Source organism: Felis catus, chromosome A2 (genome assembly GCF_018350175.1).
Source record: "Felis catus isolate Fca126 chromosome A2, F.catus_Fca126_mat1.0, whole genome shotgun sequence".
NCBI lineage: Eukaryota > Metazoa > Chordata > Mammalia > Carnivora > Felidae > Felis > Felis catus.
The window spans coordinates 142376666-142391268 of record NC_058369.1 but is presented as its reverse complement, the minus strand read 5'-3'; the positions used below and the strand labels follow the sequence as shown (position 1 = coordinate 142391268).

Below are 14603 nucleotides of genomic sequence, written 5' to 3'. Positions count from 1 at the left end.
AGATCCTATCACCTCATTCTTCATTTTTCTTTTTTTTCCTTTTGGAATAAGAAAGTCTATTCTCTACTTGTCTCATCATTGTATTTTGAAAGCACATAACTTCTCTGGTTTCAAAGGTTCACAGCTGGAGAAGATTTTTTTTTCTTTTTTTTTTTTTTTTTTTTTTTTGCCTTGTGATGAATCCTATTTTGAGTTTCACCCTTATGTGATTCAGATGATATTTAGATGAGTTGTTGAACTTAAGACTTTAGGAGTTGATACTGCAAAAGTTAAGACTTTGGGGAGCTATGAGGGTGGAAAGAATGTATTCTATTTGTGAGGAGTACATGAATTTTGTTTGGCCAAGGAAAGAATTCTATGAACTGAATGCATCCCTTCAAAATTCATAAATCAAGGCCTAATCAACGTGTGTGATATCTGGAAGTGGAGGCCTTTCAGCAGTAACTATGTTATGAGGATGGAGCCCTCATAATGGGCTTTGTGCCCTTGTAAGAAGAGATAGGAGTGCTTGCTTTCACACCCTCCACCCCCCCCCACCCCTTTTCTCTCCTCCTTCTGTGAGGACACAGCACAATGCCCATCTACCAACCAGAAAGTAAGCTTTCACCAAACTCTAGATCTCTCAGCACCTTGATCTTAAACTTGCTAGTCTGCAGCAGCATAAGGAAATAAATGTTTGTTGCCCAAGCCACTCAGTCTATGGAATGTTTTTTGAGGCAACCCAAACTAAGACACAGACCACGCACCTTATCCTGGACATAATTAGACATGAGAAAAGTAAATGTGACAGCCTAGGAGGTCTGCATTTCTCCGTATCACAGAGGTAGTAATCCACAGGCAGAGATGGTGACTAGCTACCCTCACACTTGCAAGGCAATAACATGGAATCACAAACTGGGATTTTTATATATAAATATAATATATATATATATTATATATATATATATGAAAAGACAAATTGAGTTAATATAGGTCATTGTACACCTTTCAAAACTAAAACTGATGTTTGTAGTAGGACAGAAATTTACCCGTGGGTTCGAAAAAACAGATAACTTCTCCAAAGTAAGAAAACAAAATTCCTAACACATCACTTACCTTAAAAAAAATCAATGTTTTTCTTTATAGTTCCAATTCATGATGTATGAAAAGACATCAGTACATTTCTTCAGGCATCATCATTATCCTTATGCAGTAATCCCAAACTCTATCCATGAAAAATAAGTAGGACTAATCTTGTAATCACACAGTTCTACCTTGTATTTTCCTTCTTAAAGTTTACAGGATGAAATGTGTCTACTTCCCTGTATATTTCCCACAGCTGATGGTTAAGAGTTTTGTGAATGTGGTCATAATGTTAGTTAACTAAAGGCTCATGGGAAAGTAAAGAGAAGTCTAAAATCTTAAGCTCTTTTGAGAGTAGAAGTTGACCCCATCTTAAAGATCATGGAAAAGTCAAATATGATCTTTCTTCATCTGTGGTACTTCTTTCTTCTCTGTCCCCTGCCCCCACCTGCCTTGAGCATCTCATTTAGACTTGGGGAAAGGGGTCCCCCTACCCTAGGCCCTATGCTTGAGAGAAGTGTCCCTCACCATTTGTTATAAAGGATTAAAGTCCTATTTCTAATATTCTGTGGATATTTTTATAAAATACATCAATTTCAAAGTGCAATAAACTTTTCCATGTGCTTATTCTCCATTTCCATACTTCTTAATATCTAGTTGACAAAAGTTTATGCACTGGAATTAAGGCATAAAACAGATTTTGAATAGCACTGCTTAAGGGGATCCTCCATATTACAAATTAAAAAAAAAAAAGAACTTGAACCATGTTAAAAAAATCACTTCTGTCATCAGGTCTAGCATTGAGTGGAAGCACCGTACAACTCATAACATCCACTTTCACGATGAATACCATTTAAGCCCAAGGGAAACCAGTGCTTTTCCTCACCTATGGACTCAAGTCCCAGAAAGGTGAGTGCATCTAAATACCGCATATTTGTGCCTTATCCTGCCAATATCAGAGACAGTCATTTGGAGTATGTGAGCAGAGGCATTATTTGCATAAGGGGAAATCACCCCTTTTTTCTGTTAGCATGACCGTAATAGATTCATGTATAATAAAGCATTATTTTTCAGGAATATCAAACATCATTTTCTTGCTTTTCCTTTTGTTCAGCATGGTTCCCAGAGAGGTCTTTTTGTTGCCTAGTGCAGGTGAGGAACATCTAATAAAATGTAACAATATTCCTCTTAAATCTACATATATAAATACCAATAATATAAGAAGGGTAAAGCATTAAGGCTGTTCTATATTTGGGCAACTAGATGGATATTTAATACTAAATAATGTATTTTAAAAAAGTCTTTATAAATCTACAAAGATGGGTTTTTTTTTTTTTGGAACACTTCTAGATTTCTATGAAAGTTATAATACAGAATGCTCATCCACACCTATATTCAGTTTCTCCGATTAACATATTATATTAGAATGGTATATTTGTTATAATTAGTAAACTGAGAAAACATATGTTTTAGTTAATATTCAGAATTTTTTACTTTTTCCTTAATTTTTTTTTGTTTTGTTTCTAGGATCCCATCTAGAGTATAACACATTACATTTAATAGTCATGGCTCTTTGGCACCTTTGCATTCTGACAGTTTCCAAGACTTTTTTTTTTTTTAATGACCTTCAGTTTTGAAGATTACTGGCCGATTGTTTTATAGAATGTTACTCACTTTAGTTTTTCTGATTCCCTCATGATTATACTAATGTTCTGGATTTGGGGGAGGAAGACCTCAGAGATAGTGTTATTTGTATCCATCATATTGAGGGTACATGACTTATTGTTAACCTTAATCACCGGGCTTGAGGTATGCCAGGTTTATCTACTGTAAACTTAAGTCTTGCTTCCCTGTCCATATTGTACTCTTCAAAGGAAATATATGCAGTTCATACAAAAGGAGTCAAGAGTTCTATTTCAATTTGAAGAGGGGATACTACATGTATGTTATCTGGAATTTTTCGCAGATTTGTCTGTTCTCTCCATTTGTTCATAATGATAGATGATTGAATAGACTCATGAATTTTATACTTAGAAGTATAACCCTGTCCACTCAAATGGTTCCAATCAGAAACTCTTTGAGTTGCCTTCTGGGTCTTTGACATATGCTCATCATGTATCTTTATTTTGTGTTTTGTTTCTTATTCTCTGGCACTGGAAAATGCCCCAAGCTCCTCTTCTAGTCTATGGACTTTTCCAAAGAACCCTGGTTTTTAAAACTTGAGAATAATAATAGAAACCAATAATTCTATGGTAAATGTGTTCATTGGTACAGGGATGTAGTTGCTTATAGGTTCCCTTAGATAATTAAGCAAGTAGTTATGTACATGAACTAACACATATATACACATATCTGTAAGTTTTCTATATGTAATCATCTATTATACCAAACATGAGTTCATATGAGGTCTCCAACTCTGATCCATTACTACATGGATCATTGTAGACTCCTCTTTCTTGCTTATCTGTAATCTTCTCCAACAGTGAGAAATCTGGCCCCTGCCATCTACTGAACTTCACTTATTCAGTATATAATAAGTATATGCTGAATAATGTATGCATTATTATACATGTTCAATATCATCAATTGCTTATCCATACCCTGGGAGGAAACAACTTTATCAACTAGAGTATGTTACTTATATTGAATTGCTTTCATCTATCATTATATACTTCATTTCCAACACTACTTAGGCTGGCCCATTTTCCCCTACCCTCTTCAATGAAGTCTTTTCATGAATTTGTAACATAGTTTGATTTTTATTACATTCTTCCTTCTGTCTTGGGATCCCCTAACCTCCTAAATGATTTTTAAGTTTTCATCTCTTAAGATTCATTCTCTGTGCAGTAAAGTGCTATGGATTGTGACCTATGCATTGTGTTATATGCTCCATTAACTCTTCATACAAAATAGCTTCACCACCCTACACAGTATTTCACCTACTAAATCCTCTCCCACCTTACCCTGACAAACTCTCATACACCACTGATCTTCTTACCATAACTTGAGTTTTGCCTTTTCTAGAATTCCATATAACTAGAATCATCTAGTATTCAGCCTTCACAATTTCTTCCACATAGCAATATTCACTTAAGATTCTTCCCTGTATTTTCATAGCCAGATTGCTCATTTTTTACTGAATAATTATGTGGATGTACCATAGTGTGTCCATCTATTGGTAACCTCTTAGTTCCAGGTTTTTTGTGGTGGTATAGCTGCTGTAGGCTTTTTTGTACATACTGGCAGTGATACAAGACTTGAATAAAATGGGAGCACAGCTCCAAGGGAAACAGAAGAAAAACATCTAGAAGGCTAAGGAACGGAGTAAAACTTCCAAGTTCTGGGGATACAGATGTTCGAGTTAATGTTGTCAAATTTAGAGGGAATATTTCAACATTGCAGGCTTCTAGCAAAATCCTAGAAGGATTCCATTTTACGAATAATAGCCATACCCTAGAAAAACTTTTCCGGGACTAAATGTAAAACCAAAACAAATACACCCTAGCAAAACATGAAGTCTCCACTTGATCAAGTGAAACACTAGTAGCTTAACTGCCTACTAGACAACATTGAATATTCAGAGGAAAACAAAAATTCAGAATCTGTACAAGAGTCTTTTGAGGTCCAAAATACAACAAATTACATAAGCAGGAAAATCCACAGTCAAGAGGGATAAAAACTGAGAAAACAAATGGCTCAGACATTGGAATTGTGGAGGAAGGATGTAAAATGTTTCTATAGATAATGATGCAATAGATTATTGATGTAAAACCCCGAAGAATAAAATGGGAACTGAGATATATGCAATATTTGAAATAATTCACTTGAACTTGATCAGGAGATCAGACACAAAAATCTGTAGGGATTATATAAACTAAAGTCACAGAAAAAAGAAATCAGATGCAAACCCTCAATTGAAATGCTATGTTAAAATTCATTAATATTAAGTGAATCATTATTTTATTTTAGACTTTATTCTGAGGGTTAATTTTTAAAATCAACTCTTATTCTCCATGCTTCTTGGCCTAATATTAAGCAAGTAAGTAAGTAGGAACTCGGAAGAAGGGATATAGAGAAGAGGGGGGAAAATATTTGAAAGGTAATGGATAGAAACTTTTAAATAATAAAAAAATCAGTAATTCATTGATAATAAATTCCAAGCAGGGTAGTATGGTTCTCCACCCCCCCATTTGTTTATGATGGGAAGAGTAGTTCAGGAATAGTTTCTCTATTTGGAAGTCCAGATATACTCCTTATTCATACAGGTTACTGTTTGTTACCTGTTTTGCACAGACCAACAGAATATAGCAGTGAAATTTATTTCAAAAATTGCTATCGTTCATTAAATCAAGTAAAATACATGTGTGCATGCCAAGCACCCATATTTATAGTTAATCCTCAAGGAATCTTAGATGGATCAGTTTTGATAGAGTTGACCATGCTGGTAACAGTTAATGAACATCTATTTCGCATATTACATGTATGATATACATTATTCTTACAAAGAGAAAATCTTAAGAAAATAAGAATACATTGGCTGTATCAAATTTGCATAAAAATCAACCTGCACAGTTTAACCCAATGTTATGGGCCAAATGTAATCATGGATGAGAAAATGCAGATATGAAGCCCCATGTGTAATTAAGGAAGTTTGGGGTTTGAATCCACATCTGAGTGTAAGTCCATATATTTCCAGGTCTATAAAGTACTAGAAATTATCAACTACTATTAGCATCCTCTAATTTAGGCATCTTCATCTACTAGAGAGACCTCCTAAATTTTAGTTAGGTCATATAATATCTTACTATAGGACCAAAGTAGAAAAGCCCAGGCAAAGGTTTGTGATCCCTTTAGAACTCTGTACACCCCCCTCAGGTAAATCAGTGTTCACAAAAATACTTTTAACCAGTCATTCCCCAGTGGCCATTTATAGAACATTCAGAATATTAGACTCAAAGATATTTATTTCAAAGTTATTCTATAACAGTAATTCATTCCAAATTACATTCCTTCTAAATCTTATATAAAGATACATGCTTAGACAGTAATGTCCGATTTTAAGCATAATTGAACTATATAAATTCAATGTGGACTGAAACTTAAAATAAATTTGTTCTTCTAGTTGTAAGTTGTAAATGCCAAATATGAAATACAGTATTACAACAAATATCATAAAAACTTTCTACAATATAGTGGTGTTTTATTCAGTCATTCCTAAAATTCGATTATTTTGAAAGCTACTTTTGCCTATAAGGCTTAGATTTATTGTTCGGCTCAGTGGTTGTTAAATTTCAGTACGTCGGAGGAGAAACTTTTAAAACTGAATTGTAGAAAGCAGATTCTGACATTTACAGCATAATTTGTATAGCCAAGAGTGTTGGTGGGGAGGTAGAAAAAAACCTCCCCATTTCTAGACATGCATTTGTCATGGAAATCTATAGTTAAATCCTAGCCAATCTTCACAAAGTGGGCAGTACAAACAATGCATTTACGATTTGGTACATCATATGGTATCTCCCTAATTTTGAGTAATCCTGGGGAATTTTTTTTCAACGTTTTTATTTATTTTTGGGACAGAGAGAGACAGAGCATGAACAGGCGAGGGGCAGAGAGAGAGGGAGACACAGAATCGGAAACAGGCTCCAGGCTCCGAGCCATCAGCCCAGAGCCTGACGCGGGGCTCGAACTCTCCGACCATGAGATCGTGACCTGGCTGAAGTCGGACGCTTAACCGACTGCGCCACCCAGGCGCCCCTGGGGAATTTTTTTAATATTTATTTTTGTGAGTGTGAACGTGAGTGTGGGAGGGACAGAGAGAGAGAGAGAGAGAGAGAGAGGACAGAGGGTTCAAAGTGGGCTCTGCACTGACAGCAGCAACCCCAATGTGGGGCTGGAATTCCTGGACTGTGAGATCATGATCTGAGCCAAAGTCGGACGCTCCACTGACTGAGCCACCCAGGCATCCCGATACTGGAGAATTTTTAACACAAGGATAGATTAATTCTGTTCAAACATAAAACTCCTGTAGGACTCAAGGGGTGGAATTTATGGTAAGATATTAATCAAAAAATGAACCACAAATGCTTGAAAATCATAGAGATCGTAAAATGAAACAACTTCAGTTTTCTTAGTAGCTGGGGGGTAGTCCCCAGAGATATCCGTGTCTTAATCCCTAGAATCCATAAATATGTTAGCCTATATGGCAAAGGGACATTAAGGTTGCAGGTAGAATTAGGGCTGCTGATCAATTTATGCTGAAATTATCCCAGATTACTTTATTGGGCCCAATATGAACACAATTTCCTTGTAAGTGGATGAGGGAGGCAGAAGAGTTGGAAAGATTTGAAGATGGTAGAAAGGGCTGCATATCCAGGAATGCAGGCTGACTCTAGAAGTTGGGGAAAAAAAGGCAGGGAGCAGATTCTCTGCCCCACAGAGCCTTCAAAGGATCACAGTCCTTCAACATCTTGATTTTTAGTCTAGCAAGACCCATTTGGGATTTCTGACCTCCAGAACTTTGAAGAGAGCAAATTTGAGTTATTTCAAATCCCTAAATTTGTGGCAATTGGTTAAAGCAGCAATTAAAACCTAATACATTGGGTTTATAACTTTAAGTTCTTGAAGATTTGAATTTTATCTAATTTTTTCAAATAATTGACTAAATTGAAGTAAGAATATTTTACAGAACAGGACATTTTATGTCATTGGTTTGTCTGAGATTTCAAGCACTAATAAGTTGAAATAGTAAGCATGTATGATATTTTCTAAAGAAAAGATTACTGTGAGCAATTCTGGTATTTGGAAAAAGGTAAGCATTATGCCAAGGCTTTCCATTTCATTCCAATTATACAAAAACCACACAGAACTATTAATCATCAAACCTGTGAAAAGTTGGAATCAATAGGTAGTTTTATGTTTTGTACATATTGGGTAAGAAATATATTGCAATTAACTGAGCCGAAGATTTCCATCTGTAATTAACATTTTTAAATGTTTCTGCTACATCTAAATTGTGCTCATCAACTAATGTAACATCTGATGACTTATCAAAGTCTATGAAAACACTGCTAAACTCAGTTTTTATCTTAGAACAGTTCAGTTTTATTCAGAAAATGTTAGTTTTATTCCTATTTTTAGCCAAATGAAAAAATTTTCTTTAATCATTGAAATATCCTTGGTGTGTATATATAGGATATTCCTTAAAATCTTTAAGATATTTAAATTTTGTAAATCATTTTAATTAGACTAAGGTTTTGTCCTAAAAGCATTAAATACTTAATCATGAAAGGTGGCTCAGGATTGTGCTATTTCAGAGTAACACACAGATGTCTAAGACCCCAGGTCTTTCCCTCTTTACTCCCCTTGAACCAATGTATTGGCACTTTTGTTGCCAATTCAAATTTTAATGTTTTATAAGATTTATTAGAGATTTTGGGAGATTGACTCAGGAAGGAACGGCCATTACAACACAGTGTCTAGCATTTCATTCCAAAAAGCTTCATTTTTGTTTTACATTCTTGCTTTTCAACCATCTCTTAATTCCTTTGCTTCATAGCTTTCTCTCCCCTTTTAAAATCTGATTCTATATGCACATCCTCTTACTCTGGAAAGATACCCGAGTTCTTGTTCTCCTTAGAAAACAGTTGATATTTATAAATAAGCTATACACTGTCACCTTAATTTGTTTTTATTTTCTGTCACAGCTGGAAACTTTGAAATTGGTCTCCTTTAAAGGCTATTTCATTGGGAAAATATCTTTTTCTATCTACAGAGAATCCGTTAAATGCAAATCAAGTGATTTTTGAGTTTCAGACTTTTTATCTGTAAAGGAGATGAACGTAAAATGAGATGAAACGTATAAAACATTGGGCAAGTATCTAGTGAGCATAAACTGATGGTGTTAGGGAAGGTGGTATGTAATTAGACTACGTTATTTTGTTAGTACTGTTGAGAAATAAATTCCAAGGGCATAAAGGCTTGCATTCACTCCTTGTCATTTTGTGAGTAGTTGGTTGGGAGGTATGATACACACATTAGCTTACATATAGGGCATGTATTCTTACACATACTTATATGTACATATATTTCTTTGCACATGGAGTGGAGAACACATGCTGTACATATGTACAGAGACTAAATTGGATGTTATCAACAAGTCTGTTGCTGAAGGCTCTATAAGCCTTTTTAAGTCAATTAACTACATTGAACCGCAGACTTATGAGTTTTACTGTTTTATTTTTTAATATTTTTTTGTAATCTTTATTTTTGAGAGAGACAGCGTGTGAGCAGGGGAGGAGCAGAGAGAGAGGGAGACACAGAATCGGAAGCAGGCTCCAGGCCCCGAGCTGTCACAACAGAACCGGACACGGGGCTCGAACTCATGAACCGTGAGATCATGACCTGAGCCGAAGTCGGATGCTTAACCGGCTGAGCCACCCAGGTGCCCCTATCAGTTTTATTTTTTTATCAAAGCATAGTTGACACAATGTTACATTAATTCTAGGTATAGCATTGTGATTCAACAGATTCTATATATTATGCTCACCACAAATGTAGCTGAGATTTACCAGTTTCAAAATGGAAGGATTGACCATAGTTAGTCTTTCAGGGTTGTTTCCAGCTATAAGGCTCTGTAACACTTAGAGTACATGGCCTAATCCTGCCTTGGGGAAACTTTCTTACTGGGGAAGCAAATGATAAAAACTATCATGAAGTAGCATATGATTAAGTGTGATGCCTAAAAGAGCAAAATTGGAATTGTTATACTTGGAAAACTGGATTTTGTTTTAAGTGATAGACTTGGAGAGAAAACTCTTCTTGGCAAAATAGAAGAACGGCGTCTGGCATAAGCCTGCCATTTTAAAAGGATTGTTAGGACAGGCTTGGCTAAAAACAATTTTTGCTGGGAAGTTGTGGAAAATGAATTTCAGTTGGTATGGTAGGATCTGACTTGGGCAAGTCTGAAAGATTGAGCAGAGAAATTTAGACTGACCTCTATAGGCAAGAGGAAGCTACTGAAAGTTGTGTAGTAAGGAATGCTATGATAACAATACAGTCAGTCTGGCAATAACATACAGAATCTACATTTGCAATGGGGCACCTGGGTGGCTCAGTTGGGTAAGCCGCCGACTTCAGCTCAGGTCATGATCTCACGTTTCAAGCCCCACATCCGGCTCTGTGCTGACAGCTCAGAGCCTGGAGCCTGCTTCAGATTCTGTGTCTACCTCTTTCTGCCCCTCCCCTGCTCTCACTCATTCTCTCTCTCTCTCTCTCTCTCTCTCTCTCTCTCTCTCTCTCTCTCTCTCTCTCAAAAATAAATTAAAAAATACTAACCTGTAAGAATCTACATTTGCAGGAGAAAAGGAAGGAATGGAGGTGTAAAGGACCGCTAAGGTTTTTGGAGGATCTGCTGAATGTAAAGGATCATATTCTATGTTGTAGGCAACACCAGCCTGTGATATGGTGTACCAGGAAGAGAAGAGGAATCAGCATATGGTATAGACACACTAAATTTGAAATAAGTTACAATTAAAACGAGGGCAGGGATAAAGAAAAATAAACGTAAGACAGTTTTTGAATTCTAATTATGACTTGGTATGTTACTAAAGGAAGAGCAATTGGTGGTGATGGCAATAATGATGAAAAAGAACTTGAGAGGGAAAGATTTTAGGAGAGAAGAAAATGAGTACATTTTTATAAGGTCTGTCAAAGGCAGTATTTTAGGAAAATGAAGGACATCTTAAATTACCGATTCAAGATTCCAGTGTTAAATATTTATGTCTCACTGTATTTTGTACACTAGAAAAGACTACTTTTAAACGTAGTTACTATTCCTTGATAGTTCTTAAACACACACAAGTGGTTAATGCCAACATCCAAATCATAAAAAGGACACTTTTTTTTGCATAAATTACTAAGTATAAGTATTTGCTAAGCTCCTATATACCCAGGTTTGCTACCAGAGCCAAAAATTCTCATCAGCACATATTCTAAGAAACACATTCTAAGAAAGGTGTAGATAGATTTCTTCTTAACTTCCCTCTCCTTGATTTTTTTCTAACTCCTGTGTTTACTTCTCAGTAACCTAGTGCTCTCCAAAACAGTTCTTTCTTGACCTTTCTTAAATATTCCACTCTGCATTTTATCAACTCCAGTGGGAAAGAACCAGCAATATTTAAAAAAAATCTTTTTATAAAGACAAATAACAATTTTTTAAAATGCTTATCTTTTTCTTTTTTCTTTTTTTGAAAGAGAGTGAGCACAAGTTGGGGAGGGGCAGACAGAGGGGGACAGAGGATCTAAAATGGGTTCCATGCTGACAGCAGCAAGCCTGATGTGGGTCTCGAACTCCTGAACCATGAGATTATGACCTGAGCCAAAGTAAGATGCTCAACCTACTGAGTCACCCAAGTGCCCTGAAACCAGCAATATTTTACATAGAGATATGACATTACCAATGCGCTGTATAATCAGAATTTCTACTCAGAAATTTCTACCTAAATCCTAGTCTCTTGCTGGCTTGAAAAGTTGATACTCAGGGCATTATGTGAAATTAAGCAACATTCATCGCCACATATGTTTCTATTTTTTTAAATTTTTTTTAACGTTTATTCATTTTTGAGAGACAGAGAACACAAGCACGGGTGGGGCAGGGAGAGAGGGAGACACAGAATCTAGAGCCCTCTCCAGGCTCTGAGCTGTCAGCACAGAGCCCAGTGCAGGGCTTGAACTCACAAACCATGAGACCATGACCTGAGCTGAAGTCGGATGCTTAACTGACTGAGCCACCCAGGTACCCCTCCACATGTGTTTCACTTACTATAGGCAGGCAGAATCCTTAACAATCATGGTATTCTTGGGAATCTCTTTATCATATGGTCCATTATTTGTATGGAATCTGACAGCCCCATGGGCAAGAACCTGGAACTTCCCCATGAGACAGCATCATCACATGCAGATAAATTTAATGGATTTGGAGTTCCATGAAAAAGTCAAAATGAAAAACAAGGCAATGGATCTCCTGAGAGAATGTTGCCACACGAGATGAGGGGGGAAAAAAGCTAGTCAAGTAGATTATTCTCAGAAGAAGCTCCCAGGGGCTGACCCATTCCTTTTCACATCACCAAATAATGAAAATGCTTCCCTCTGGCAAGAGATAGAATCCTGTACAGGGGATCTGGTGGCAAATGGAAGGCAATCCTGACTGACAGCAGAGAGGACAGAGTGAGTCCAGTGCTTCCGCGTTTGCTTCAGGCGACCATCAGCCAAAGAGTATGGACTGTAGGAGGGATTAGTATTAGTCTTGACAGAGGCCTCTGGATGGTCACCTGCAGGATATCATCAATGTTTAAGAAGAAATTAATGGAACAATAAGTGACAGCAGAGCAGAGGAGCCACAGAACTGCCAGAGTAAATGGTTGGTGGGAAAACAGCCCTTTTGGTATTTACAGAAAGTCCTAACAAGAAAACAGTTCTGCTCTCAGCAAATGGGTGACTCTTGATTGTCTTGAAGAACAACCTGTTGAGATGACTTTCCCCCTCCCTGTGTGGGGGCTGAGCTAATGCTTCACAACTGTTGCCCCTCCTACTTGAACACTTAAATCTACATTGTGTACTTTATTCCTTCTGATCCTATCCAGAAACCCAACTACCGTCTATATATCCACGCCTAAAAACATTCAGACACTCAGAAAACCTACCTTTACTTTTTATTAAAACCAGAATACCGGCACTTTACAACTCGGTCTGAGGTTAGAGTAGTGTGACTATAACATAATTAAATTGGGTTTATTAAGTCATATGAGGACATTAATCTTATTCCTTTAGAGTCCTGGCATATAATTAGCAGACTTTTTCTGGGTTCGTCTGCTACAGTGTCCTTCTGTTAAATATCAACCATAGCTCATGTTTACCTTGTCTCTGTGTTTTTATTACTTCAACTATCAGGGCTGTAAGTTACAAATGCACATTCGTTTGTGTGGCTTTCATTTTGAATAAAAATGCTTAGCTTAAGTCAATGAAACACTAATAGTTGCAATAAAATTTTACATTAATTGAATGCTGTGATGGCCATCTTTAAGCCGTTTAAGGAATCCTCATTTGCTATTGTTTGTATTAATTGCTTGTTCCTGAAACACTAAATTTCTTCAGAAATTGTGGCTATGTGATGGATGTAGTTTTCATCATGTAAAGCTGAGTTTTCACGTTACAGGACTGAGACTGGGAGAAGGTAACAAATGATGATTTATATCATTTTGTATTCTATTTTTGAACTGCTTTCTTTCCTAAAAGCAAGACTTCCTAAAAGCAAGATTTATACTCCTTTCTCCAACTGAGGTAGCAGATAAAAGTTATCTAAAAATAAAACAAACTCCTACCTTGAGGTGAAACAGACTTTCTACACACACACACACACACACACACACACACACACACACACACACACACACACACACACAGGTTTTTTTCGGGCAACATGATCTGTTCTAGTTATGGTCATTTTAGTAACAAAGACTGTGCAACTAGCTCCACAAAAAAGAAGGGGAAATATATTTTCTTATAAAGATAGCAGGCAATTGTATCCAAAGATAAGCGACATAGTCTTATAGGGATTGAAACTAAGTAGTAGGAAATCAAAGGTTCACTTTTCATTTCTTAGGAGCTGCATGATCTCCCTGATCTCATCATGTATGCCCCTTGCTCTTTTGTCTTTTTCCTTAATTTATTATTTCTATTCTTTGATAGTCTCAGCTTGTGGGTAACTTTGGCTTGTTAGGGCACCAATCTCACTCCTGACTCTGTTTCATAAATTTTCTGTTTTTTCCCCCAGATATGACCTCATAAACTATCTGTTTCAAAATCCCTAGACAACTGATGCTTGCTTCTGGTTTTTAATTCAAGTTCCCAATGAAGCCATCTAATTGACTCATTTTTTTTTAAGCCAGACCACAGAAGATTTTTCTTAGGTCAGGTGTACATACTTGAGGAGGGGTGCTGAAGTGACAAGGAGTCTTGTGATCTGAAAACCTCTTAGCAGGTGTTGGGGGTGGAGTTCTCTGAAAAAGGTTTCAGCAGAACTGGCATCTGAAAACGTAACCTCCAACAAAACCGCTGGTTTCCGCATTAGCCCATTTTCCCAGCCACGGATGAGGGCAAAGTGATGCAGTAGGAAAAGCACCTGGTTTGGTGATCTACAGACCTAATGTTCCTGGGGCCAAATTATTTATACATTGAAGTGACAATACCGCATCAGTGATGAATAATATGTGGAAATCTTTTTTTTTTTAATATGTGAAAATCTTAGCATGATTTTGGATCACCTTTTAAGTACTCAATGGAAAGTAATTTTCTTTTCCTTCTGTTTCCTAAAACCTCAAACTCTAAATTAGGGAAAATAACTTTGGCAACTCATATTTTACCCCTTAAAAGAAAAAGTAAGAGTTAAAAAAAATAGGTATGTGATTAGTTTTTCTAGATTTTAGCATACATTTTTAATGTAGCTGTACCATGTTTGTAACTTCCTAAAATTCTCTATGGCTTTA

The 14603-nt window shown here is 36.5% G+C and overlaps 1 long non-coding RNA gene across 4 annotated transcripts in view; it reads left to right on the top strand.

Moving 5' to 3' along the window:
- LOC123384013 overlaps nt 1–14603 on the top strand; it is a 205361-nt gene that overhangs the window by 18293 nt on the left and 172465 nt on the right. For 2 of the 4 annotated variants that reach the window (XR_006594499.1, XR_006594498.1), the window contains exon 2: nt 1855–1971. The exons of the other annotated variants lie outside the window; for them this stretch is intronic. This is a non-coding gene — a long non-coding RNA (uncharacterized LOC123384013). The remainder of the gene's footprint in view (nt 1–1854; nt 1972–14603) is intronic. 4 annotated transcript variants of the gene reach the window in all.